This window comes from Lithobates pipiens, unplaced genomic scaffold, assembly GCF_037356315.1.
Source record: "Lithobates pipiens isolate NorthernLeopardFrog02 unplaced genomic scaffold, aLitPip1_a1.2 Scaffold_8, whole genome shotgun sequence".
NCBI lineage: Eukaryota > Metazoa > Chordata > Amphibia > Anura > Ranidae > Lithobates > Lithobates pipiens.
The window spans coordinates 260,362,471-260,390,096 of NW_027507903.1; the positions used below are offsets into that span (position 1 = coordinate 260,362,471).

Genomic DNA, 27,626 nt, shown 5'->3' on the forward strand with positions numbered 1-27,626 from the left:
GCCTGAGTGCGTTACAGTCTGCTGTTCTGTAAGGACCGCTATCGGTCCACAATACATAGGGTTGCCGTGCACTACTGCTGACCGCTGCCCTATACTGCAGCAGTCCTTCATTGGTATAGGGACTGACGTACAGTCTGCTAATCACTAACACACAACCTGCTTGTTCCACAAAAGTTCTTATAAGGACTGGTAACTTGGTATAGGGTGCTACGGTACATAGGCTTGAGTGCGGTACAGTCTGCTGTTCTGTAAGGACCGCTATCGGTCCACAATAGATAGGGTTGACGTGCACCACTGCTGACCGCTGCCCTATACTGCAGCAGTCCTTCAGCGGTATAGGGACTGACGTACAGTCTGCTAAACACTAATACACAACCTGCTTGGTCCACAAAAGTTCTTATAAGGACTGGTAACTTGGTATAGGGTGCTACGGTACATAGGCTTGAGTGCGGTACAGTCTGCTGTTCTGTAAGGACCGCTATAGGTCCACAATAGATAGGGTTGACGTGCACCACTGCTGACCGCTCACCTATACTGCAGCAGTCCTTCAGCGGTATAGGGACTAAGAGTTTTGTCACAGGGTCATTTAAAAAATGACATGCAGAGGAAGAGGCAGGCCCTTCCGCAGGGGTGGTAGGGGTAGGGCAGGAGCAACAGGCTTGAGCCAAATTGGGAAGTTGCAGAAGGTGCGTTCAATTACTTTAAAGGATGCACCAGACTTGGTTGAGTGGCTCGCTCAGCCTTACTCTTCTGCACCCTCCTCATCCTCTCGATCTGCACCCTCTTCTTCACTCTCTGCTATGTGCACCCCCAAAGACACTACCACCAACAACACGACCACCACCACCACCACCACATACCTTCCGCTTGAGTCACTGGAATTATTTTCCGATCCATATCAAGAGGACATTTCTGATGCGCAGCCACTCTTGGTATTGGATCAGGAAGAGGAGGTAGCAACAAGCGCTACTCAGCAGTCTGACGCCAGTACCCAGATCAGCCCAAGGAGGAGGTTGGTCCCCGGTGTTGCTGCCTACTCTACTTATAGCGGTGGGGAAGGTGACGTTGATGATGACGTGTCTAGTGATGTCACGTGGGTGCCCACAAGAGAGGAAGAGGAGGGGAGTTCAGAGGGAGATATGGACCAGCAGATAGGGAGGAGAAGCAGCAATGACTTACATTGCACAGCAGGGACAAAGCAGACTGCAAATGTATCAGGAGCGAGTCATCGACCATGTACGGTCACATCTGGCGCTCCCAGGACACCGGCACATGGCTCCGCAGTGTGGGCTTTTTTTAACGTGTCCGCTGCTGACAATAGCGTTGCCATCTGCAATCTTTGCAGTCAACGCGTTAGTCGCGGTAAGCCCAATACTCACCTAGGGACGACCGCCTTAAGAAGGCACATGAGCAGCCATCACCGAGCCCAGTGGGAGCAACGGAACACACAAAGCCACACTGCAGGCTCTCACCGTCCAGCCTCGTCTTCTACTTCTCCTTCTCCTCTCTCCTCACAATTGTCCTCCACTCCACCTTCCATCACGCCAAGCTCACATTTTTCTGCAAAAAGGCAGGCTTCCGTGGGCCTAATGTTTGAGCGTAAAAAAATGATGACGCCGGATAACCCTCTTGCCCAACGGTTGGCGGCTGGCTTGTCAGAACTCATAGCCCGCCAACTACTGCCATATAAACTGGTGGACTCGGAGGCCTTTCGCAAATTTGTGGCCATTGGAACACCACAATGGAAGGTCCCAGGAAGGAAGTATTTCTCAGAGAAGGGCATCCCAGAGCTATATGGCCATGTTCAGCGGCAAGTGAATGTATCTCTGGCACACAGTGTCGGTGCCAAGATACATCTGACCACAGACACGTGGTCTAGCAAACACGGGCAGGGAAGGTATATCAGTTTTACTGCCCACTGGGTGAACCTTCTGACGGCCGTCAAGCATGTAACCCGTGGCACCCGTGTAGATTTGGTTTTACCGCCACGGATTGCATGCAGGCCTGACTCTTCTTCTCCTCCTCCTACTCCATCCTCCTCCCTCTCCTCCTCAGCTGCCTCCTCCTTTTCCGCTGCTAGCGTCTCTTCCACTGCACCGCCCAAGCTCCCCAGAACCTATTCCACATGCCAGGTGAGACGTTGCCATGCCGTGCTGCGTCTGTTGTGCCTGGAAGCAAAGAGCCACACTGGCCCGGCACTCCTTTCAGCTTTGCGTTCACAGGCAGATGAGTGGCTAACACCGCTCAATTTGACAGTTGGTAAAGTGGTGTGTGACAACGGTGCCAATCTGCTTAGCGCATTGAAACAGGGCAAAATCACGCACGTGCCGTGCATGGCACACGTCTTAAACTTGGTCGTGCAGCGATTCCTTGTCAAATACCCTGGGGTCCAGGACATCTTGCGGCAGGCAAGGAAAATCTCGGCCCATTTCAGAAGATCTTACACGGCCATGGCTCGCCTTGCTGACATTCAGCGGCGACACCATCTGCCGGTCAGACGTCTTATTTGCGATTGCCCGACGCGATGGAACTCAACCTTCTATATGCTTGATAGGCTGCTCCAGCAGAAACGTGCAGTTAACGTCTACCTGTATGAACTCTGCGAAAGAAACGGTTCTGGGGAGCTGGGTTTTTTTTCACCGCGCCAGTGGCTGCTCATGCGCGACACATGCAGACTTCTGCGGCCATTTGAGGAGATCACCAAACTGGTCAGTCGCAGCCATGGCGCCATCAGTGACATGGTACCTTATGCCTTCTTTCTGGAGCGTGCATTGCGTCGTGTCATTGATCAGGCTGTGGAGGAGCAGGAGCGGGAAGATGAGGAAGTCGCAATGCTGGATGAATTCCCAGGGGGGGCTACTCTATCTGAGACAAGTCAACAACAGGAGTCTGATGAGGAGTCAGAGGAGGATGGTGCCGGGGCGGATGAGCAGGAGCAAGAAGAGCATGCTTTAAACCTTTCTGGGATCCCTGTTGTGCGAGGATGGGGAGAGGAGAATGAAGAGGACGACATTATCCTGGATGATGAGCAGGAGCCAGGCCACCACACCGCTTCCACTTTAGTGCAAATGGGGGCCTTCATGCTCCAGTGTTTTAATAGGGACCCCCGTATAAAAAGCATGAGGGTCAAGGACCAGTACTGGGTGGCAACGTACTTAGACCCCCGGTACAAACACAAAATGGCGGAAATGTTACCGCCGTCGCAGAGGGCTGTCAGAATGCAGCACTTCCAGGCCTTGCTTCGAGAAATGCTGCATTCTGCTTTTGCGTGCGCTGGCAGAGGAGCAATTCCCACTCCCAGAGAAGGATTTGCGGGTACCAATCCAACAGCGCCTGCAAGAAGAGGCCGGTTTGAAGATGTGTTGGTGACTTCGGATATGAGGTCATTCTTTCAGCCGACCCATCGACAGGTGTCATCCGGATCCAGCATCAGGGAACGCCTAGACCGTCAGGTGTCCGACTACATTGGGTTAACGGCCGATGTGGACGCTCTGAGGAGTGATGAACCCCTAGACTACTGGGTGGGCAGGCTTGACCTCTGGCCAGAGCTTGCCCAATTTGCAATCGAACTGTTGGCTTGCCCCTCATCCAGTGTCCTGTCCGAAAGGACGTTCAGCGCAGCAGGGGGGATTGTGACCGATAAGCGTACTCGCCTAGCTCACCACAGTGTTAACTACCTCACATTTCTAAAAATGAATGAGGCATGGATCTCGGAGGAATTCAACACATGTGATCAGTAGACCATGTATATGTCTATAAACAATTTTTGGAATCAAGCACACAGACCTTCTTAATTCATTTGGCTCACTTCCCTGACCCAAAAAAGCACACCGTACTATATGCCCCTACCCTCCTCTTTGAAGAGGTTGAGCGGTGTCATATTTCTACTGGGGCTGCTTATTATGAGGGGTTCCCACCATCCCTGTGCTGTGCTGACTTCCTCCTGGGTGTTCTTATTATGAGGGGCTCCCACCATCCCTGTGCTGTGCTGACTTCCTCCTGGGGGTTCTTATTATGAGGGGATCACACCATCCCTGTGCTGTGCTGACTTCCTCCTGGGGCTGCTTACGGTGCTGCTGTCAGCGCTGTATGTCACGGAGCTGCTGTCAGCGCTGTATGTCACGGAGCTGCTGTCAGCGCTGTATGTCACGGAGCTGCTGTCAGCGCTGTATGTCACGGAGCTGCTGTCAGCGCTGTATGTCACGGAGCTGCTGTCAGCGCTGTATGTCACGGAGCTGCTGTCAGCGCTGTATGTCACGGAGCTGCTGTCAGCGCTGTATGTCACGGTGCTGCTGTCAGCGCTGTATGTCACGGAGCTGCTGTCAGCGCTGTATGTCACGGAGCTGCTGTCAGTGCTGTATGTCACGGAGCTGCTGTCAGCGCTGTATGTCACGGAGCTGCTGTCAGCGCTGTATGTCACGGAGCTGCTGTCAGCGCTGTATGTCACGGTGCTGCTGTCAGCGCTGTATGTCACGGAGCTGCTGTCAGCGCTGTATGTCACGGAGCTGCTGTCAGTGCTGTATGTCACGGAGCTGCTGTCAGCGCTGTATGTCACGGAGCTGCTGTCAGCGCTGTATGTCACGGTGCTGCTGTCAGCGCTGTATGTCACGGAGCTGCTGTCAGCGCTGTATGTCACGGAGCTGCTGTCAGCGCTGTATGTCACGGAGCTGCTGTCAGCGCTGTATGTCACGGAGCTGCTGTCAGCGCTGTATGTCACGGAGCTGCTGTCAGCGCTGTATGTCACGGTGCTGATGTCAGTGCTCTGTATTACGGTGCTGCTGTCAGTGCTCTGTATCTCCTGCACCCTCTTGTTTGCCTACCCTGGTCCCTGACCTTCCCTCTCCTCCATTGCCTTCATTAGCTCCATAGTCCTGAATTGTCAGAACAATTTCCCAAATAAAAAAAAAATGCTTGTAGTTATCGATCCCAAATTCACCTCATACATGTATTATGCTATTGTCCAGGTGGTGGGACTACGTGCTACCCCCTAATAATTACCCCGTGGCCGCAAATTCGACCTAAAGGTTTGCGAAATTCGCCTCCCATTGAAGTCAATGGAGCCCGCGGCGAACGGTCGTTTTCGCGAACGTTTGTGCCCGTTCGCGTTTCGCGTTCGCGAAACGTCCCGTCGGAAGTTCGTCCATCACTAATCAGGAATATGAAATATTGGTTTTATATATCTTTTAACTCTGCGTTGTACTTGGTGGTGGCAAGCATGCAACCCGGCCATGCGTGGCTTGGGGAAGAAGCTGTAGTGGACTTGTCCCAATGCTGGGGGGCAGAATATATTTAGTATTTCTTCTTATTACAGCACCCTTAGATATAAGGGTTATTTAACGATTGCAGTATGGGGAGCCCATCACAAGTGTCTTTTTTGTGGTGCCTGGAGTTGGGCTTTAATTATTAAAACAGCATAATACATCTAGGGTGATTAATCTCCTTACTACATAATTGCTTTGTTGTTGTCTACCTAGTGAATTATTTCACAAATTGCATGCATCTGCCTGCTCTAGGCAGCTTTGCCCAGTGTAGTCCCAAAGCACAGGCAGGGCAAATCGCCTTATGTCCTGTTTGTTCAGTTCATGCCACAGCATTGTGGAGATGTATGCAGAAAAAAAAGTAGAACAAGCAGTAAAAAAGTAGAACAAGCAGTACTTCTTTTCACTGCAGTGCATTGCAATGCACTATGCCACATGTCGTTTTGTGACATCCCAATAAAGTTTTTTTTTTTTAAAGTCAACAATAGGATGCACTGTAATCAGAACACCAGCACTGCTTACAACATAGCACACACTAGTGTTATAAAGTGACTTCTGATGTGAATCAGCCATAATACATTCATGCTGTATCTCCCAAACCTTGACAATACACAGTTGCTGCCAGTTGTCAGATTCAGTTAAAATAGTGATAATTTACCCACTGTAAACTCAGAGCACATCATCTCCCAGAGAGCCATAGACTTTTTCCATCACCTTGACTTTAGCTTTCTTGTAAACCTCAAACTTAAAGCTGAACTCCAGCCCTCCCTTCAGTTTCACTGCACACTGCGAGCTTCTCACTATGGGGTTGATTTACTAAAGGCAAATTGACTGTGCACTTTGCAAAGTGCAGTTGCACTCTGTAAGTGCAGTTTCTCTAAAGCTTAGTAAATGAGGTAAAGCTTCATTTGGTAAAGAATACTCAATCACATAGAAGGAAAGAAAAATACAGCATATTTTCTTGCATGTGATTGGATGATGGAAGTCAGCAGAGCTTCTGCTCATTTACTAAGCTCTGGAGCAACTGCACTTTGCAAAGTGCACAGTCTATTTGCCATTAGTAAATCAACTCCTGTGTGTTCAGAAAGCTATGTATAGCAACTTGCTGACCCCTTCTAACCAGCCAAGAACTGCCTACCCTGCATAGAGAAACACAGATGAGGTCTAAAATAAGGAATGTGATGAAAACAGAAAGCTAAAAATGACATTAGCATGCTGATAAGGGGGAGAAGAATGATCCAGCAAAGACTAAATATAAGAATATTAAAGTTCAGCTTTAAATTGCCATACATACCCTTTGCTATGCATAAATACGTGCATATATTCCTATGTGAAATGTTTAGTCTTACTGTCAGCCTATAACCCAGGTATCTCCTTTACAATATGGAAGCTTAGGGAAAGATTAGTGCATTCTAGGGAAAACCTCTTAGCTCTTTGACCCACCATAAAGCATACTTCTCATGTAGGGAATTTACTGTTGTCTTCCAGTTAACTAGCAACCTTAAGTTCTGCACACTATAAAGTTTGTATTTATCTGAAGTGAGCCTTTAACATGTCTGGACTGGTAGTCTGGAAACTCTGGTATTTGTGTATAATATATTTTATGATGATTTAGGCTTTTTTTTTGTTGTTTGTTGCTGCTAGTATGGCTAATGTTTTAGTGTCTTGTATCAGTTTATTTTATAAAAGTCAACTGTTTATGCATGCATTTATGAACAAATTTTTCCGCTGTATTGATTTGTATGTAAAATGGTATAGACATGCTTTTGCACTGTGTTTCATTGAAAGTTTTATGAAATGGAAGCATGAGTCATGGTATAAATGAATGGAAAGGGTCATTTCATTAGTAAATGAGAACACACAAGTGTTTGGTGTGAAGAGGTCACCAACATCATTTAAGAACGGTCCAGGAAATAGTTTTAAAAATGTCTCCTGTTGTTCTTCAGTTTGATAATCTGATAACTGTTATTTAAGCATACTACATAACAGTAGATGCCTGGTGTCTCTGCTATTACATGATGTCCTTGTGATCAGTGCTATGACAAGTCATTAAAGTATAACTAAACCCAAAAACGAAAAATAAAATATGATGCAACTTGTAATCCATGGGTAACAACCATGGCACCTTCCACAGATACAATGGAGTACATGAAGGGTATTATTTGCAGGATCACCGGGTGAAAACAAGGGGGAAAAGGCCTAAAGAAAACAAATCTAGCCACCATATCTAAGCCCCTGTACACACGGTCGGAGATTTCCACAACCAAATCCGTCGGATTTTGCCCGTCGGATTTTGTCCGTCGGATCTTGTCCGAAACTGTTGCATACACACGGTCGGACAAAGTTGGCGAAAAAATCCGATCTTTCAGAACGTGATGACGTAATTTCGTTACGATGGGACTACATTCAGGCTAGTAGCCAATAGGTTTGATGTAGGAATTTGATCTGAGCATGCATGGCACTTGGTCCAATCAAAATTCTCTACACATGATCGGAGTATGTCCGATCGGCCCAGTCGCTCGGGAAATATTTCCAACATGTTGGAAAATTGGGTCAGACGGATATTCCGACGGAATCAGTCCGATGCATACCACACACAGTCGGATTATCCAACGACACGGTCCGATAGGACACATTCCGAAGGATTCTCCGACCGTGTGAACAAGAGCTAAGAGCTGGTAAACTGCAATATATTACATTTTTGTTCTAGGTTTAGATATGCTTTACGTTTTGAATGCTCTATGGCTATTTTTCAATGGCCATTGCATTAATTGTGCATTTATAATTTGTGGATCATTACTTGCTTAATGCTATGTTACTATTAAAATAAATTGTTTATAATAGTTATGATAGCATCTGCTAGTGGAAGATCTAAATCTTTTGGCAAGTTGGATGTTTTACATTACTAGGCAAACGCCTTGATACTGGTTTAAGCTCTACGCAGTCTGTAATAGGTTCAGAATAAATTACTAGTGATTATCACTATTGTATATAGGACATACATGAGTAATTTAGTGCACTGAATATGTAAGTATAGCTCAAACTTTTTTTTTTCTTGTCAGTTTTGGATTGAGTATGGGTGGTTTAACGTGTCAAGTTTTTTTATTGCTGTTTGTAATTTCTCTCCGTTTATTTAGCCTGGTGACCATTATCCTTGAGACAGAATGGGATGGTAAATCCAAAATATAGGCAAGAGTACAGCTGACCATGGAGGGCTTAAAATGCAATTGTATTATGAGCCTTGGGTGGGCATGCAAGAACCACCCAGCTTGAATAAAGTGTATTTAAAAATCAGCTGAGCCAGGTGGAGGATTGTCAGCTAAATAGTGAGTGCGTCTGAAATGCTTATCGGGTCAGGAAGCTACAGATGCTGCGACTGTTTGAACACAATAATCAGTAGTTGACATTTCTTCACCCACGCTGCCCATATATGACCACCTTAAATCCTTTGATGGGCACACTGGTTCAAGTGACAACTGTCTAAGAAGGGAGCTCCCCTTACATTGTAGAGATTTCCTCTCACTTTTTGTTGCATCTCTGGGACAGGAAGTGAAGGAAAATTGCCCTAATAGGACACAGTTGCAAAAAATAAACTTAACAGGGGTTATAAACTATTTCCTACTCTGTAAAAGTAGAAGCAACGATTTGGCTATGCCTACATTAGAAAAGTCTCTTGTGAAGTTGTAACCCTTCCTCAATCATGATAATGATCATGCTCAAAATGTACACAAAACATGACCTGCTTCCAACTTCCAAGGGTTGTAGAAGTGTTTTGTAAATGCTATAAGCAGACTCTGCATGCACAGGCCTGCTGAGTTCTTTGACTATCTTTTTTTGAGCTAAAGGTAAAGCATTTTAAACAATTTGGACAGCACCCACTCATACAGTCAGGTTTTGTAGCTGGAATAGGCCACAATTCTATGTTTATGATGCCTGTAGACTTGTTCTCGTGGGGAAACAATGCAGGTTGATAAACCTGTTACAGGTGCTATTGTTTCCAGCTGTGAATTTCGGCACCGACTGCCTCTAGTATCACAGCTCTCTTCTGCCTCCCCTCCATTCAACCCTGCCAAAACTTTTCTAATTGCGAATGCACTAATTCAAATACTACACAATATCACATTCACTTCTGAAAGCCAGTTTCTCTTCTTGTGAATGCTACTTATTTTAAGGCAAATATTTACAAAATTATCAATAGTATAGTATGTTTTTGCGGTAAGCACTAGCTTTGTGAATCCTGAAAAAAAATTGTTACATAAATGTAAATGATAATTTATGCTTGTCTTGGATGCCCCAAGCGTTGTTCTCTGTGGGGCCAACACCTAAAATCTCATGTCTGGCTGGATTTTCAGCTCATCTGCATAAGATTCTTATCACCTTTAAGAAAGAAAGTTTAAGGATCTCTTATTATGTATTTGCATGTGAATAGTACAGACTTTTGTTGAAGCTCACAAGCTCTTACATTTCTCCAAATAAGTTCTTTGTTCAAAACTGCAGCTTGATATGTGATCCATTATGATTGCTTGGGGTAAGATTACTTTTCATTGCTTGTTATATTATTATGAACGGTATAAAATGTGCAGATCGTTTGCGATGTAGAACTCATTTGTGAATTTAGTTCCCTTAACCCACATTTATTGTTCAGGATATAAAGGTAAAGGATATGGTTAGAGAATGCAATAATGCTCCAGTTGAAGAAAAGGAATCAAATGTCCTTAACTGAAGTGCACAATGAGGCAGCTATAATGCAATAAAAGAAATTAGAGTTCTTCGTTTGCCATTTCCACCCAAGTGTAGACAGCCACACCAGGCCATTATTACTAGTCATTATTCCTGATAAAATCCAATGTATGTGAAGATTCCCACCACAAATAGAAATTGATTATGACAAATGGATGCAGTGTTTCTCTAGGCAATTTAATACAGAAACACATTACATCTCATATTGTATTACCTCGGTACTTAGGAGCTAATTTATAAACACTAAATAAAAAGTCTTAGCTTAGTTGATAAGACCCAACCAGGGTCTAGCTGTAATTTTTATTACACAAGTTAAAAAAAAGCAATTTAATCTGATATATTCCCTCTAGGGTACACAAATAAATCAGATCTATGGTATCTTACAGATTGCTGATTTTCTTTTCTATAGGATTCAGTGCAGACCAGTTACCTTCAGGAACACTTAAACCACTACATGTGCTTAGAAAAGAATTCCAGGTATGGCATTTTTTACATAATTACATTGGTCCATCTTGGACCAATGCAACTATGTATATTACAGCACTCGTGGAATCCCTCTAGAAGTTTAAAATCACTGTAGTAGACACAGCTAATCCAGTGATCTCCACTAGCCTTTGGGTCAAACAGAATTTTCCCGTTCGGCAATGGTGCCATGCAGAGAATTATTAAGCACAAAAAAAGATAGTGCTCCTGTATCCCCTTTTCTCCCTCCTGTAAAAGAAAGCAGGTCTCACGCCCTGAATCTTGCATGTATACAAATTTCTCAAAGTCCAAAGTTTACTTACTAGAAGCAATCTCAGTGGTGTCCAGAAGGTGATTAGAGTTGGTCAGCAGCACTAACTAGGATTTAGCACAGGGTTTCTCAACCAGGGTTCTATGGAATTCTAGGGTTCCTCCAGAGGTTACAAGGGGATCCTTGAGCAATGAGCAATTTCTGCTTAGATAAGTTCCCACTGACACTGATGATCTTTTTAGCTATCTGTAAGGGGCTAATTCTTCCTAATGACCACAAGTGTAAGGAGCATTCTTCCCAATGACAATCACACTAATGTATTATGAGTTGCAGATATAGTCATTTTTAGCAGGAGGTCGCTGAGACCAGAAAGTTATTTCAAGGGGTTCTCTGTATTGAAAAGGCTGAGAAAGACTGATTTAGCATCTTTTACATTGTATACTATTGGTTTCATTCAGAGAATGCTTTGCATTTTCTCAATGAATGAAAAGTGTTCTCTGACTGACTCATACTTGGAATTCTTCTTTAAACGCTTTGTATGCTTCAATATTCAGAGCTAGCTTTCCTCTATACCAGTGATGGCAAACCTTGGCACCCCAGATGTTTTGGAACTACATTTCCCATGATGCTCATGCACTCTGCAGTGTAGTTGAACATCATGGGAAATGTAGTTTCAAAACTTCTGGGGTGCCAAGGTTCGCCATCACTGCTCTATACCATCAACAGAGTACAATAGAGATAATGGTAAAATCACTGATACTGAATATGTTTTGGAAGGGAGGTCATGAGTTCATAGAAATTATGGCAGTAGTCCAAGAATAAAAGCGGTAATAATGTGATAACAGAGGCTGCTGTCCTCAGAGAGCTGGCTCTGTGTGCAGAAAAATAAGGGGAGAGAACAAAAGGATGTGCCACCTAAGTGCAGTATTAAGACAGCCTGCTAAACATCCCTTCGTTCCTGTGATCAAGCTCCCTGGATGTGTTCCTGTGACCTGTGATGTCACGTCCATGCGCCTCGCTCTGGTCTCGGCTCCTCTGCTGTGGTCATGCGCTGAGAACCTGCTAAGGCCAGACCAAAGCACCAGGAAACATTTAAAGGACCCGAGGAGACTCGAGGACTAAAACACACAGATGAGCCTGTGCCCCATCAATTTCTTGTGAGTGTTCATGTTTACTGTGCTGTTAAAAACCTGCCTTAGTACCGCAGTTAGGTGGTGCTTGCTTTTGTTCTCTGCCTTTATTTTTCAGTATGTCACAGTACATGTTGGCATTCATGGTTCCCTCAATGAACTGTAGCTCCTCAGTGTTGGCAGCACTCATGCAACCCCCAACCAGGACACTCCCACTGCCATGCTTGACTGTAGGCAAGAGACACTTGTCTTTGTACTCCTCACTTGATTTCCGCCACACATGCTTGGCACCATCTGAACCAAATAAGTTTATCTTGGTCTCATTAGACCACAGTGCATGGTTCCAGTAATCCATGTCCTTAGTCTGCTTGTCTTCAGCAAACTGTTTTCAGGCTTTCTAGTACATCAACTTTAGAAGACCTGCAGCAATGCTGGCAGCACTCGTATGTCTATTTCCCAAAGACAACCTCTAGATATGACGCTGAGCACGAGCACTCAACTTCTTTGGTCGACCATGGCGAGGCCTGTTAATCTGCTGTATGGTCTTGGCCACCGTGCTGCAGCTCAGTTTCTGGGTCTTGGCAATCTTCTTATAGCCTCGGTCATCTTTATGTAGAGCAACAATTATTTTTTTCAGATCCTCAGAGAGTTCTTTGCCATGAGGTGCTATGTTGAACTTCCAGTGACCAGTATTAGAGAGTGAGAGCAATACCACCAAATTTAACACACCTGCTCTCCATTTACACCAGAGATCTTGTAACACTAAAGAGTCACATGACATTTGGGAGAGAAAATGGCTCATTTGTCCCAATTTGGACATTTTCACTTAGGGGTGTACTCAATTTTGTTGCCAGTGGTTTAGACATTAATGGCTCTGTGCTGAGTTATTTTGAGGGGACATCAAATTTACACTGTTATACAAGCTGTACTCACTACTTTACGTTGTAGCAAAGTGTCATTTCTTCAGTGTTGTCACATGAAAAGATATAATAAAATATTTACAAAAATGTGAGGGGTGTACTCACTTTTGTGAGATACTGTACATGTTGAGGCTTGCTTACCAGAAAAGTGGTTGTGTCGGGGTTCAATATTTCAATGCAGTCATTGCCTTCAGTACAGATTCAGTTTATACTACAGCTACAAAACATTTATGTGTATTGTGGAAATAGTTTAAACCTGTGTATGAGTTAATAGTTTGGAGAACAAAATACCATCTTGTTTAGAACTGATTGGAGTTTTATGCTGGTGGTAAATTTGGTTTATCTTTTTCTGACATATGTTTCAATATTATAATTTTCATATGTTCCTTGATTGATTAATAGCTCTGGGCTTCATGAGCCAAATGATTGTATCTTTGAAGCAATTTGTCATGTAAATTATTAAAATGATAGTTGGGTATGCCTACAAGTGGTTTCACAACTAATTTTGTGGCACGGTCTACTGACTACTTCTCAGGTTTTACTGTATATTGAAACTTGTTTGCCATATCTGAGATGCTGTTTGTTGCAGCACTTTTTTTTCTTTTTATTTCCCTTTTTACTACCATAGAAAAAGCAAAAGCGTATCTATGAATTGTTAGGCCCCTTTGCATTTTATTATAAGCCTTAATTGTCATTCAGAAAGGTCACTGTGTAGGTAGCGCAAGCTAGTAAATTAGGGATAATTATGGATAACAAGAGTTATCAGCCTGATAACTGTTCAAATGTACTAGATAACATGACTTGCTCAACTCCAGCAAGATATAAAAACTATTTAATCAAATGATTATCGATTAACCATTTTAGCTCTAGTACCTTTATACCCTTTATGGAGCAAATCAATTTTTACCATTTGCCGTTTTATTCATAGATAATGTTGACATTGCTTAAGATAATAAAGTAATACGCTTATCATTTGTTTTTTTCTGCGTGGGGGTTACAGGCGTGCACGGAGGTAAACCAAAATTTCTTTGGTAATGTTGTCTTGCAAAAATGATTTTATTTTCTATGCAATATATGGACAAAATTGTAAAAACAGGCATTTCTACGCATGCTTTGGCTGCTTTCTAAAGAAAACAAACAGAAAAAACTTTGAACACCTTTATTTTTAATGCACCTGGAAAGTATTTAGCTTATTTAAATGTAAAATTCAGGCTAAAATACAACATGTAATATAAGCAATCAGAAAAAAATGAATATAATGCAGCTTAACATTCATTAGATGTGATGAATGCATTAATTTTCCTTATGCATGCTTTTTCCCCTTTATTTATACAAGGTAATCCTGCTAGTAACAAAAACGTGCAAAAGCGTACAAAAATGTGCATTAAAAGAAAGGTGCAAAAGCATGCAAAAGGCAGAAAACTATGAAGTAATACATTTAGGCAGAGAAATAAAAGCTTAAACGCCCGTAAAAGTGTTTTTTTTATTTTTTTAGCTGCAGTGTGCATAAGCCCTAAAATATTATTTTTTTTTAAATTAAGAAATTTTAGTTTTGTCCCTAAAACTGTATTTCTTAGCACTGCTGGGTATCTGGATTGCTAGGCACCTTATAATCACTAACCTATCATTGTACTTCTAATGTGTACATTATTTAATCTTTGTTTTACCGAGTGTTTTTAAGTGTTTTGGGCGGCTGCTTTTATTTATAAAACACAATTGTTGTAAATGCATAAAACAATAAATGATTGCATACCTCCTACACTCAGCTGCGCCCATGCTGGCCTTCGGGTGGGTACATTCTAACAACCTGATTGCTGCTAAGCCATTCTTTGCCATGCCCAATTGAAGAAAAAAAAAAAACATCGTATCAATTTTCACGTGATTGCCAAGTGTAAGGGTAAGCAATAGCATTCTTATGAAAGATAAGTTGGCAGCTAAAACACTCTCACACTCCCACACACAGATTTCAGCTGATAGATAGCAAATCCTTCTCCCTTGAGTCATTCTCTACTTGTACTTGAAAAGGAAGCATCTGAAATCCTTAGAGATGATTTTGACAGACGTGATTACTCTACTTTTTTGCTTGCTATCTAAGGAGAACGTAATACATTATATAAGAGCTACATTCTTTCGCAAACATTGGTGAAATTGTTACATTAATATTAAAGTGAAATTTTACTTTTATCATATTGTAAACCAGGAAAGCTCTGTGCTAAAGAGCTAATATATCAGGTATGTTTGATAAATTATAGTTTTTAGGATTTGTTTCATCTGTTAAATGCTGTCATTATATTGGCTCAGTTTTTATTTCCCTTGGTTTACAGACAGTTGCTAAGCTCCTAGTAGGTTCCTGACATAAAAATGAAGAGTGAGTCCTAATGGCTGGGCCTTACTGTTGTCTGCTTTCTTCTAATTAATTTATCAGTCTGCTTCTGAAAGTCAGGATCAGACTGCTGAACAATTGTTTTTTAAAGATCATCCATTAACATTTGGATCATCCAGGGACACTTTGGTGTAATTATAATTTTGAGGAAATTGTAGAAACTGGAAAAATTCCAGTTGAGCAGTCTCCTGTTCCCCAAGCAATGATTAGCAGAGAATGATTGCCAATACTTATTTTCATGGCCATCCTTCAGATTGGGTGATCATCATCACATATTTACCTAATTTGCCAGCAATTTTCCCATGTATATGGATAAATAGGCTGGTCTCTGGCCGTGTCTCTTATGTTCTTGGGCTGCTTTTGTTGAACAGATACAGTATCTGGATCTGTGTCAAATGCCTGGTTTACAATTACCCATAAGCATATGTGTGGTATGTTTTCTGGTGTATGCACAGCTATAAACTAATCCTTGTGGCCTTACCTTAATCCTCCAGCCCCTCTACCCCTTCTTAAACCTAACTACTTCCAGCACCTTACTATTTCACTGCTGTTTTCAAGGCTAAGTCCACCCACCTCTCTTTGAAACTTATTTTTAACTCTGTCTTAGCATAACAAAACTTTAGTGTCAGATTAAACTTTTAATTTACAATCAAATATTAAGATACAATTGTCTTGATATTATCTTGATATTATCTTTTGGAATTTTACAGTGTATTCTTTTTAGCTATTTAAAATTTGTGGGTATACACTGTTATAATTATTCATTATTTTCTGTTGGGGTAATTAAAACTGAACCTTTTTAACAAAAACAGTTCTGGCTAGAGATGCAACAGAACCTACATGTACCAGTGAACGTTTTGCACCATAGCTATGAAATGATCTCTAGTAGGATTTCCACTAAAGCCCAATACACAAAGCTGAATGTTTGGGCGTCGTTGAGCGATTCAATAAAAATCATCCGACATTAGCCTTGTGTGTATGTCAGCCGGTCCGACAGAAGCCAGTCAGAAAACCAGCAGCCAACTATTTCCCGATTTCCCAGTAGGGGGGCCGTCCCCCTGTCAGAACACAACAGCTCAGCAGGGGAGATCGCTGTACTAATGTCAGATCATTAGCACAGCAGCTCCATCCGGAGCTGACAGTTTTTCTTTTCGTTTAAATCACTGGGTTGAATGAAAAAAAATGCTGGGTTGAATAGAGAAAAAACTCATAGTGTATACCTGTGTTTGTCTCTGAGACTGAAGTATGGCTCCATTCTTAGCCTTTTCAGAAACATTTTTGAACCCCTTTGTTTATCTATCCTGAACTGTTGTCCCTACTTTTATTCTGTTACTTCTCTACCTGGATACAAAGAAGAATACAAAGATCCTCATGTTTGTTCCATAATGATTATGAGACACAGGAGTGGGCAACTCTATGAAACGAGAACCTAGGTAGCATCAGAAGCTGGGGTCCAAAGCCTTTCCCGCTTTGCTGAGAATAAAAAAAAAAATTGACACGGGGACTTTTCTCACCTTTGTCAAACAATGAACCTGTCCTTTCTGGAAAAATGCCATACTATATATATTTTATATGTATTTTGGTCATGTATTTATTATCATGGTACTTTTTATACCAGGTGGCAACACTTCCTACACTTGAATGGTACCCCAGTTTGTTGCAACACTCCATGGTAGTTCATTGCTTTTGAAAAAAGGGCAACATCCAATTTTTGACATGTTTTTATTGCTCTCAGAAATATATATATATATATATATATATATATATATATATATATATATATATAATGAGCTCACATGTAGTTCTTTAGTTGACCATGTGTTATCCATGACAAATAAACTGTGCGCATTCAGCTGTACTACAGCTAGTAAATTACCTTCTATAGGTTATGACATGTATTCGTTTTTACCGGAGGCACTTATCTTCCTAAATAATGATTTTAGAATTGAGTCTGCAGTTTATCACCAGCCTGATTGTGTCTAATCTGCCTTCACCAAATAAGGAATTAGTCATTTTAAGTTTTTAATAACTCCTTTATGTCACAAGAAATCATTGAGAACATTGTATATCAAATTAGGTTGTCTGTGGAGACACATCAATCAGGTTAGCTTTATAAAGTTATTATATATGGGGTTCTGGAAAACCCTGCAGTCCATCCACTATGCCAATTGGCGGGAAAAGGGATTAGACAAGATGAAGTGCATCTCAGTACAAGATTTAACAGGTGCTGCTATTGCTGTAGAGAAGTTGTTTTTTTTTCTTTATTTCTTTTTTTTTGTAATTAACCAAGCAGCAGAAAACATCTTGCAGTGTTGAAAGTAATTATTCATCTCATTGGCTTGTTACTAGTGAAACCTTTTTTTACTACTTACTGCTATATATCAGCTTACACTCAGCCACAAAGTGACATCAGATCCATCCATTAGTCTCCAAGAGTCAGGAGTGAAAAAAACTATTAATCAGTAACATGATTAAAATAAAAAAGTGACATTTCCAACCTCTTTAGCGGAATGACTGGTCACGTCTGGTGTTTGTGAATCGTAATAGTCGTTTCAAGTGCTAACTCTGATTGAAATAAATTCAGGCACATACTTAAGTTCCTATCTCGTTTTATGATTGTGGACACCATAAAAAGTTTCTGGCCTTGGAGTCAGATTTGTGGGGAGAGAGCGGGTCTGTTGCAATTAGTGTGCATGCTGCCGACCATTTGTACGGCCGTAACGCACACCACAAAAGGGAATCTGAATCTGCGAAAGCAATTGAAGATTTTTTTTTTTATTGTAGTAGATTGAGTGCTAAACCCCCTAAGGAATTAACCTTAGAAATTGGAAAGAAGTGTGGGTTTGTGGTAATCTTAATATGTACACTGGGAAATGTATACCCACTAGAGAAACCCTGACATTAATGGCAGTAATGACTTGTTCCAGCTGACTTCAATTAAATAGGCAGCTCTGCCTTGGCTCATTGCATGTTACAAATCTCATATCTTTCTCCATCATTAGCTATCCTGGGAATAAGTGTGATGATTGAAGTAACTCTATTTAAAACATTGTACGCTCTCTTAAGTTGCACCTGTAAGTAATGCAATAAAATGTGTAACCTAAGAACAATGAACGTTTAAAGGAAGTGAAAAAAACTGCTGAAGCTTTGTCCTCTGAAATGTTCATAACATGAAATCTGCTTGGCTAGCAAACGCTGAAAATGATAGGTTTCGCCAGTAAATATGTAGGGCATATGATGCTTGACACAATATATGTTTTATTGCACATATTATTTATATTACTGCCATCAGTTTTCAGTTACTTTTGAACTCTGCACTAATGAGTGGAACTTGGCACACATACATGCATGTTTTTCTCCTATGTTTAAAGTGGTTGTAAAGGCAGAAGATTTTTTTGCTTAATGCATTCTATGCATTAAGATAAAAAGCCTTCTGTGTGCAGCAGCCCCCTCCAGCTCCTCCTAATACATACCTAAGCCCCATCTTTGTCCAGCGAGTCCCTTGGCCTTCCGGGACCCTCTCTAATTGGCTGAGACACAGCAGCAGCACATTGGCACCTGCTGCTGTCAATCTGTTAGCTAATCAATAGAGAGAGGGGCGGGACTGAACTGCAGCTCCGTGTCTGAATGGACATACAGAGCTGCAGCTCACCTCAGGTGCCCCCATAGCAAGCTGCTTGCTCTGGAGGCACCTGACAGGAGGGAGGGGCCAGGGGCAGCCAAGAGGGACCTGAGAAGAGGAGGATCCTGGCTGCTCGGTGCAAATACACTGCACAGAGCAGGTAAGTATACTATGTTGTTATTTTTATATTTTTTTAAAACAAGACTTTACAATCACTTTAACAATAAAATATGACCAGTTTTAGACCTTCTATGTTTTAGTGTATATTTTATTACTAAATACAGATAAAATATATCTGATTTATTTATGTGTCAGACTGCTATGTCTAATGATATTTTTGTCTGGCAAAAACATACTTAAAGTGGTTCTAAAATCAGAAGGTTTTTCCTAATGCATTATGCATTAGGATAAAAAAAAACCTTCTGTGTGCAGCTTCCCTCTCAGCCCCCTAATACTTACCTGAGCCCCATTTAGATCCAGTGATGTTGCGCGAGAGCCACAAAGTGCCAATGGGGGACCCAAGAAGAGAAGCATCTGGTCTCATCTTGCAAAATCAAAACCACTGCTTCTCCATTTCCGCAACATGTCTGGTTGACGATCGACCATTCTGAAAAGAACTGAAAAGCACGAAATGAAAAGAGCGAACTGAAAGGCACGAAATGAAAATCGCAACCTGAAAAGCGCTAAATGAAAAACGTGAAAAGAAAAGCGAGAATCAACACTCACCAAAACTTCTACTAACACAAAATTAACAGAAGGAGCCAAAAGGGTGGCACTAAAGAGCTGAAAAACCACGTCTAGTACGTCACTACGTTCGTAATTGTTGGCCAACAATTGTGTGGCCGTGTGAAAGCAAGACAAGTTTGGACCAATGCCTTTCAGACAAAATTCCACGGTTTTGTTGGTGAACAGTCCGTGTTATGTGTCATGTGTTGGAGGCTTGACAATGGCTGTATGTAGTAATTGGAATGCTCTGAATTCATAGCATATACTGCATATTGTGTCAGATCAATAGGGCCTTATTTATTGCAAGCAATAGAGGTCAATGTCTGCCTTCCTCCCCAAATACTATTAAACCAAAACAAGTATTGAAAAGAGTCTTTTACAGTATGTCTGCATAAGACTCACACAGATTTAATTATAAATGTGAAATATTACTTTAATTAAAAAAAAAGCTATGCAATTAAAATATTCAGATCAAATATCACCACCATCTCCATATTTAAATCAAGACAACATTGTCTCTACATTCAGCCACACACATTTGCAATATCAATACCCAGGGGAAAATAAATTACACTAAATGTGGTAAAAATCTTACCAGAATGTTAACAAATCACCAAAAGTAAATAATTCACACTAATGGAAGAATTGTGGATACATTGTTGAAGCCCATTGTGAGCGCAGTTGACTGCACTCCGGTACATGCACAGGAATGTAATCATCCTGCACCAGCCAATCAAGATGGCCAAAGAGCAGCACCTGAAATTAGCTGGGGAGAAGATGCTGGTCCCCGTGAGGGACCTTGCAGCTGTCAGACCATTGCAGAAGAGGGACTTTATTTCCACTTTCACTAGTCACAACCAATTGATAAATAAAGTTTTCAGGACAGCCATACCTGGTCCAAAGTTTTATAAGGAATGTGAAAATCCTATCATGGCTTTTTTTTACCGTGTTTCTTATAAAACACTCAAATGATTAGTGCCTAAATGTGAAGGGGACCTAAAGGATCTAAGCATGGAAACGATTGTATAGGATTCTATGTCACTAACACTTATAACAATTATAACGCTACTGTTATAAATCTTTGCCATATTGAAGAAATGTAACTTAGTTGGGGGTTTTATTGAAAAAGATGACTTGGTGTTAGACAAAGAAAAAAAAGAAAACACTATGGGGTTGATTTACTAAAGAGGTAGAGCATGGTCTCTTTGCAAGGTGAATGTTTGTCTAGCATAGTTCATAAGGTAAAGCTGTGTTGAGGGTGAATACGCAAGATAAAGCGAGGAAAATTGCTTGCACGTGATTGAATTGCTGCAATGAGCACAGATTCGCCTTATTTACTAAGAAGCTACTTTGTGACATTCATATACACTTGATAACAAGTTGTTTTCCTACATAAACCTTTTCCTCCTAATCTGTCTTCAGGCTGTGTCTTACACCAGTCATGCAATGGGGCTTTACTGTATGACAATGGTCACTTGTATCCAAATTGAAAGATCTTCATAGTTTAGTTGTGGTGCTTTTGTTATAAGATTGTGTCACATATGGTGATGTAGTTGTAGGAGTGTCAGAAATAAGTTTGCTGCCTTACTTTCTGTGCTGTACATTACGTGGCTCCATATAATCATTTTCTAAAACCCTTGTGTAACATCATAGCAGTATGAGCAGTGAGGTACCTTGTTACACTTGCTGTATAGTGATCGGAACAGAAGGAAAAGCATGGCTATAGATGGTACTTCAGCCTGTAGGAGGCAATTAAAACAATTATGCAAAGACTGCACCCATGGATATCTACAGCAATTTCAAAATAATGGTTACCAATGGTCACATAGTTAGTACAGTGGCTCCTCCTGAGCTGTCAGGTTTTTTTTTTTTCATTCAGACCTGCTGGGTTGAACAAAAAAAAAAAAATAGTAGTGGGTACTAGGCTTTAGTTAGCAGAAAGAACAGTACAAGGGGTATTGCTTAATGTCAATGCGGTGTGTCCCTTGTGCTGCTGGCTGCAGAATTAGTTTCATTTACTCCTCTAACCCCCGCTCTACCCTTGCAATCATTTCAATGGTGTAGCTCAAGAGTGCTTGCAGAATACACATAATAATAGTGTTTTTCCATATCAGAATAAAGAGCTACAAGAAAAGAAACAGCTGACACCCTAGAACAGGAAATATGTTGCTGAAAGGTTTACCAGGTCAAAAGAAAATCTGAAGTTAAAAAACAAATGCTGTCAGCACAATTTAAAGCTGGATTCACACCTATGCAGTTTTAGTGCTTTTTGCAGATTTGCAGTACAGTCCAGTTAACATGGTTTCCTATGGAACACAATCTGTAGTGCAAATCTGCAAAAAGCACTAAAAATGCATAGGTGTGAATCCAGCCTTAAGGAGTTGTAAAGGCAGAAGGTTTTTTATCTTAATACATTAAGATAAAAAAAACTTCTTCTGTGTGTAGCAGTCCCACCAGCACCCCCCTATCTACCTACCTGAGCCCCATCTCTCTCCAGCGGTATACACAATCCCCTCAGCCATCCAGGACACTTATCCTGATTGGCTAAGACAGGCCAGCTGCATCATTGGCTCCCGCAGCTGTCAATCAAAGTCAGTCAGCCAATCAGGGTAGAGAAGGGGCAGGGCCAGGTCGGGGCTCTGTGTCTGGATGGATACACAGAGTTCTGACTCGGCTTGGGTACCCCCTGTAGCAAGCTGCTGACTGAGGGGCACTCAAAGGAGGGAGGGACTAGGAGCAGTGAAGAGGGACTCGAGGAGAGCAGGATCTAGGCTGCTCTGTGAAAAACCAACTGCACAGAGGACGTACATGTACGTCCCTTTAAATTTGCCGCCCTGCCATCGGCTGGTCGGGACCCCCGTGAGTCCGGTCGCGGGACCCGCGGACTCGATCGCCGCGGGCATACAGGTGATCGTCTCACGGAGCGGCCAAATGAAGAAATGCCGTTGTAAACAGCATTTCTCCATTCTGCCTAGCAACTAGTGACGCTGATCTCTGCTCCATGTGATTGGAGCAGAGATCAGTGTTCACTAAATGAAAGCCCAACCCCCCCACAGTTAGTAGCACACCCCTAGGAACACTTAACCCCTACACTGCCACCCACTGGTTAACCCCTTCACTGCCAGTGTCATTTACACAGGAATCACTGCATTTATATAGCAGTGATTACTGTATAAATGACAATGGTCCCAAAAATGTGTCAAAAATGTCCGATGGGTCCCCCACAATGTCGCAGTCACAATAAAAATCGCTGATCTCCGCCATTACTAGTAAAAAAAATAATAAAAAATTATTAATAAAAATGCTATAAAACTATCCCTATTTTGTAAACGCTATAACTTTTAGCGCAAACCAATCAATAATCGCTTATTGCGATTTTTTTTACCAAAAATATGTAGAAGAATACGTATTGGCCTAAACTGAGGGAAAAAAAATGTTTTTTATATATTTTTGGGGGATATTTATTATAACAAAAAGTAAAAAATAATGCGTTTTTTTTCAAAATTGTCGCTCTATTTTTGTTTATAGCGCAAAAAAGAAAAACCGCAGGGGTGATCAAATACCACCAAAAGAAAGCTCTATTTGTGGGAAAAAAAGGACGTCAATTTTGTTTGGGAGCCACGTCGCACGACCGCGCAATTGTCAGTTAAAGCGACGCAGTGCCGAATCGCAAAATTTGTGTTCTGGTCTTTGACCAGCAAATTGGTCTGGTCTGAAAGTGGTTAAGGTACCTCTGATAAGTACGGAGCCTAAGCTGCACTATATATCAGTTTGTGCTTGGGTTTACGTATGCATTAATCTTTGGTGATTTGTTTTTTCATTGTTGATAACTATGAAATGATGCCTTACAAACGAAAAACCGCAGTAATTATTATTTTGTGTGATGCACGTGGAATTCTGGCTCTGTTGTTTACTGTATATTAGCTGTTGTAATAACAATAATAAAATGGATAATTAATCATATCATGTCTCTGACCTATCTGCCCCTTGAAGTGTTTGACCCTATGAAAATCACAGTTTATCGGTGAAAAATGACCCATTCTTTGCTTACCTGTCATTAGGCAAACGTGAAAACCTTCCAGCTGTCATTATCTGTGCCTAAAGTCTGTGTATCAAATGGCAATGATACTGAAACCATGCTCCATATTTTCATTCAACCTGGGCTGGTATACCTTTAGACTTAAAATGATACTGTCAATGCAAACATTCATTTGCCTCATGTTTACTTTAGCAAGACATGATTTATTTTTGTACAGCATTTTACGATTTGTAGTAGTTTTAGACAAAGTATATGAAAATATAATATAACTTATTTTCATACTGTTTTTAAACTAGAACTACTTTGATTATTTGGCTTTAAATGTGCTGAAATTCTATCATTCTACTGGTTCGTGTTATTTGATGTTATTGCAAGAGCACACAGAGTTGTCATTGGCTTCTATTATACTCCCTGGCGGTATGATTATGTCCGATTTTTGATGCTCAAAGCGGTACATTGTTTTGCATGGAAATTTGGCGTTTTATATTGTAGGCCTGTAAATCTTAGGAATAACATACTTAAATCTGTCCAAACAAAAGTCTAGTAGACATCCCGGGTATGATAAAATTTGAAACACGAAATCATAAATTATAATATAATAAATAACTATAAATAATTATAACAAATAATAATATAACAGTAATAAAAATTATTCAATAATGTAATCGAATCAAAAACACTGAAATTTGCTCAATTGCAAAATTGTCGCTGTCATTACTTTCAGTGTTTGATGAAGAATTTACCCACAAATCACTATCGCTAAATTTTGCAAGTGATTCTAATTTATTATCGCTGTTTTCTAGCTGGTCTAAAACTGCTTTTGATGTAAAGGGACACTTTTTGGTTGCTATGGACAATCTCCAATTTCCAGGCAGAAAGATCCTGGATCCTGCGATGCGATCCTGAGTGTGGCTGAGTGTTTTCTTTGTATTGCTGGCACATTTCTCATCTGTCCAGAAAAATAAGAGTCAGGGAATATGTTCCAGTGGTATGATTAAATTGAAGCTGATAATAGAATATGACACTCCACCCTGCCCTTTCCCCGGTGATAAAAAGTGATAACCTGAAAATCCACTGCCAAAGGCACTGGCTAGTCACACCTTAGGCCCTCCGATAAATGCAGGTTCATCAATAGAGCAACCTCTGTGATGTCACCAATTGCACTAATTTAACTGGAGGAATTCTAATGGCTATATGAAAAGTTTCTATCTCCACTCCATACCTATTTATTATAGTTATTGTTGTTATTATTATACAGGATTTATATGGTACCAACAATCTGAGTAGCATTTTACAAAGTGAGGGCAGACAAGTTACAATACAATATGAGGGGCCTGCTTATTAGAGTTTGCAATCCAAAATATATGGCTAGAAAACTGAAAAAATCGGGGGAATTTTTTATTATATAACCTAAAATAAGGATATAAAATGTATCAACTGGTAACTATTATTCCTAGAATCCTTAATCTCTAGCAGAAGGAAGAGTGGGTGGCATGCAGGCACTTTGAGGTTTTTTCCTATCATTTTAGGGTTCCTTTATATTTCTGAAGAAGTTGGAATACCATGAATAGAAGTGCATATTTCTGCCCCCGGGAGTACAGATGTTTGCATTCAGCAATGATTTGTAAACCCAATTTATTTGTTTACACTCGAAAAAGGTATTGCGTGATATAGGGGTTGATTTATTAAAGGCAAATAGACTCTGCACTTTGCAAATGCTCTGCTGAGTTCCATCATACAATCCTGTGCAAGCCGAAATGCTGTTTTTTTTCTCCTTGTATGTGTTTGGGTATTTTTTGCAAAGTGAAGCTTCACCTCGTTTACAAAGCTCTGGAGCAACTGCACAATGTTATTGCACAGTTTATTTGCCTTTAGTAAATCTACCCCTGTTGAATAGAGACTGACCACTGAGCAAAGTGCACATTTACTGAGCTTAGTAATCAGGATGATGCCCTGTTTGCTTTAAATACCCAATCACATGCAAGGGAATCTAACCCCCCCCCAAAAACAAACAAAAAAAAACAGGATTTTTGCTTGCATTTGATTGGATGATTGAAGTGAACAGCTTCACCTCATTTACTATATATTCACTTAGCACTCTCCACTCCTTTAATAAATAAACCCCAATTGTGTTTTATAGTAAGAGACTTATACATTTGTCTAAATCATTCCAATTTATGCTGTCAAAATTTAACCATATCAGTGCATGTCTTTTAACAATTTAAAGTGTCATTATGATGTACAATGAAATTGCTAAAACCATAATCCAAAGAACAACATACCAACTTCTGAGTATACACGTTCCAGCTAAACTGATGGACATACCACTCTATATCCTGTCCTACTAGAGACCACATATTTTCTCCATGTCATACCAGTTTAATCCCACTACATGGCTGCAGGCTGCAATCATTCAAACACATTCTACATTCCCACTGAAGATAAGGCACTCAATTCTCTTTCATCTAGTTCATTCAAGAAGATTGTGGATTAAGCAAGACTCTGTTTTTTGCCAGATCAGCAGACAGTGGTAATGACAAAATGTACAGTAACAACCCCATACATAACCTAAATTTGGGTAGCAATTAGTCATTTTTTAAGCAAGAACATGTCACTACAGTTTCTAGTCACTACAACCTTTATATATACGGTAAATGCAAGTGTAATATTTGTAATAGAAATAGTAATTTCTAATAGTAATATTTGTATGCTTGGTTATTATTCATCTGTAGACATTGCAGAATCTGCCCTAAACTGCAACTTGCATTATGTGTAAATGAAGAGGGCCCAGGCAACTTCTCATATTTGTTATTTATTAGGGTCTCAAATGACCCAACCTGAGTTAGTCATTTACCGTAGGCTCCCCCCAGAAGCACCATGTGTGTTTCCAGTACAACAGATATTAAGGGGTACTTTGCTTAAAGTACCAACTAATTTGTATGGTAATTATTCCAGTTCATTTACTATTATGTTACTACTACAGGTTTACCACAAAGTGATGTGAGGTTATTACCAGATTGGCGTGAGGCTGTATTTGCTACAAAGATCTATATTATTTTACATTTTATCTTATACTTATGGGGTTAAAATTAACAGATTTCTAGATTTGTATATGACCACATTTAAGTAAAATGTTTACTATATCCTATTGGTACATTATGATCTCTATTGGTAAATTATGATCTGTACATTGGTTACAGAGGTTGGTGGTAGTCAAGATACCTATACACATGACAGCTATATATAAACAATGTTTTATATTAAACTTACTGATTATCTACTTACCCTCAAATGATTGAAACATATGATCAATAGCCTGTCTTGTTATAACTGGTCAAATTGTGTGACGTTTATGTCTGTAGACACCTTTATATTAGACTATCTATATCAGTGGTATCAGATGTATACAGGCTGGATTGTAATGGCTGGTCTTTACCTAATGTCAGGACATGCTTTAGATTCTAAGTAGTGTAAAGACATACATTTCCAAGGGCAGGCCATAGACAGAAGAGTAGATTTAATTTAATTACAAAACAAGTACTAACTGGCAAATATCAAACATACATTTGAAAATTATTCTTAGTAGATGATCTTGGCACATTGGGCAATGGAGTTGCTGTGACATCTGTTTTAAATCAGCTACATCAATAGCACATGCAATGGAAATGACAAAGAGGTTTCATGGGAAATAATTTCCATACCAATCAGTAACATCTAAAAGTGATACTGTTCCTAACCCAAGCAAGGCAAAGGAAACAGGTCTCTAAACTCCCCCCTTCCCCCACACCATATACTTACCTCTACTTGGTCCCCCTATACAACCTCCCCCCCTGGCGGTTCTGAACAGAAGGCAGCCTGTAAAAGAAAGTGTATTTTCTTACATTTCCAATGACGAATATGCTGAAAAGCCTAAGCTTTAAGCATGCAACCCTTTGGGTGGGTCGAATACCTCCTACTATTGCCGTACACAGTGGTTATTTCTGATGGCTCATACTTCCTCTATTGAGGTACGCACCAGTGGAAGAAACCACTGCATACCGTGGGAGAGAGGCATTTCAACATACGGGTCCCTGGA

The 27,626-nt window shown here is 40.8% G+C and overlaps 1 protein-coding gene across 1 annotated transcript in view; it reads left to right on the forward strand.

Moving 5' to 3' along the window:
• KITLG (KIT ligand) overlaps positions 1-27,626 on the forward strand; it is a 104,898-nt gene that overhangs the window by 12,046 nt on the left and 65,226 nt on the right. The window lies entirely within an intron of this gene.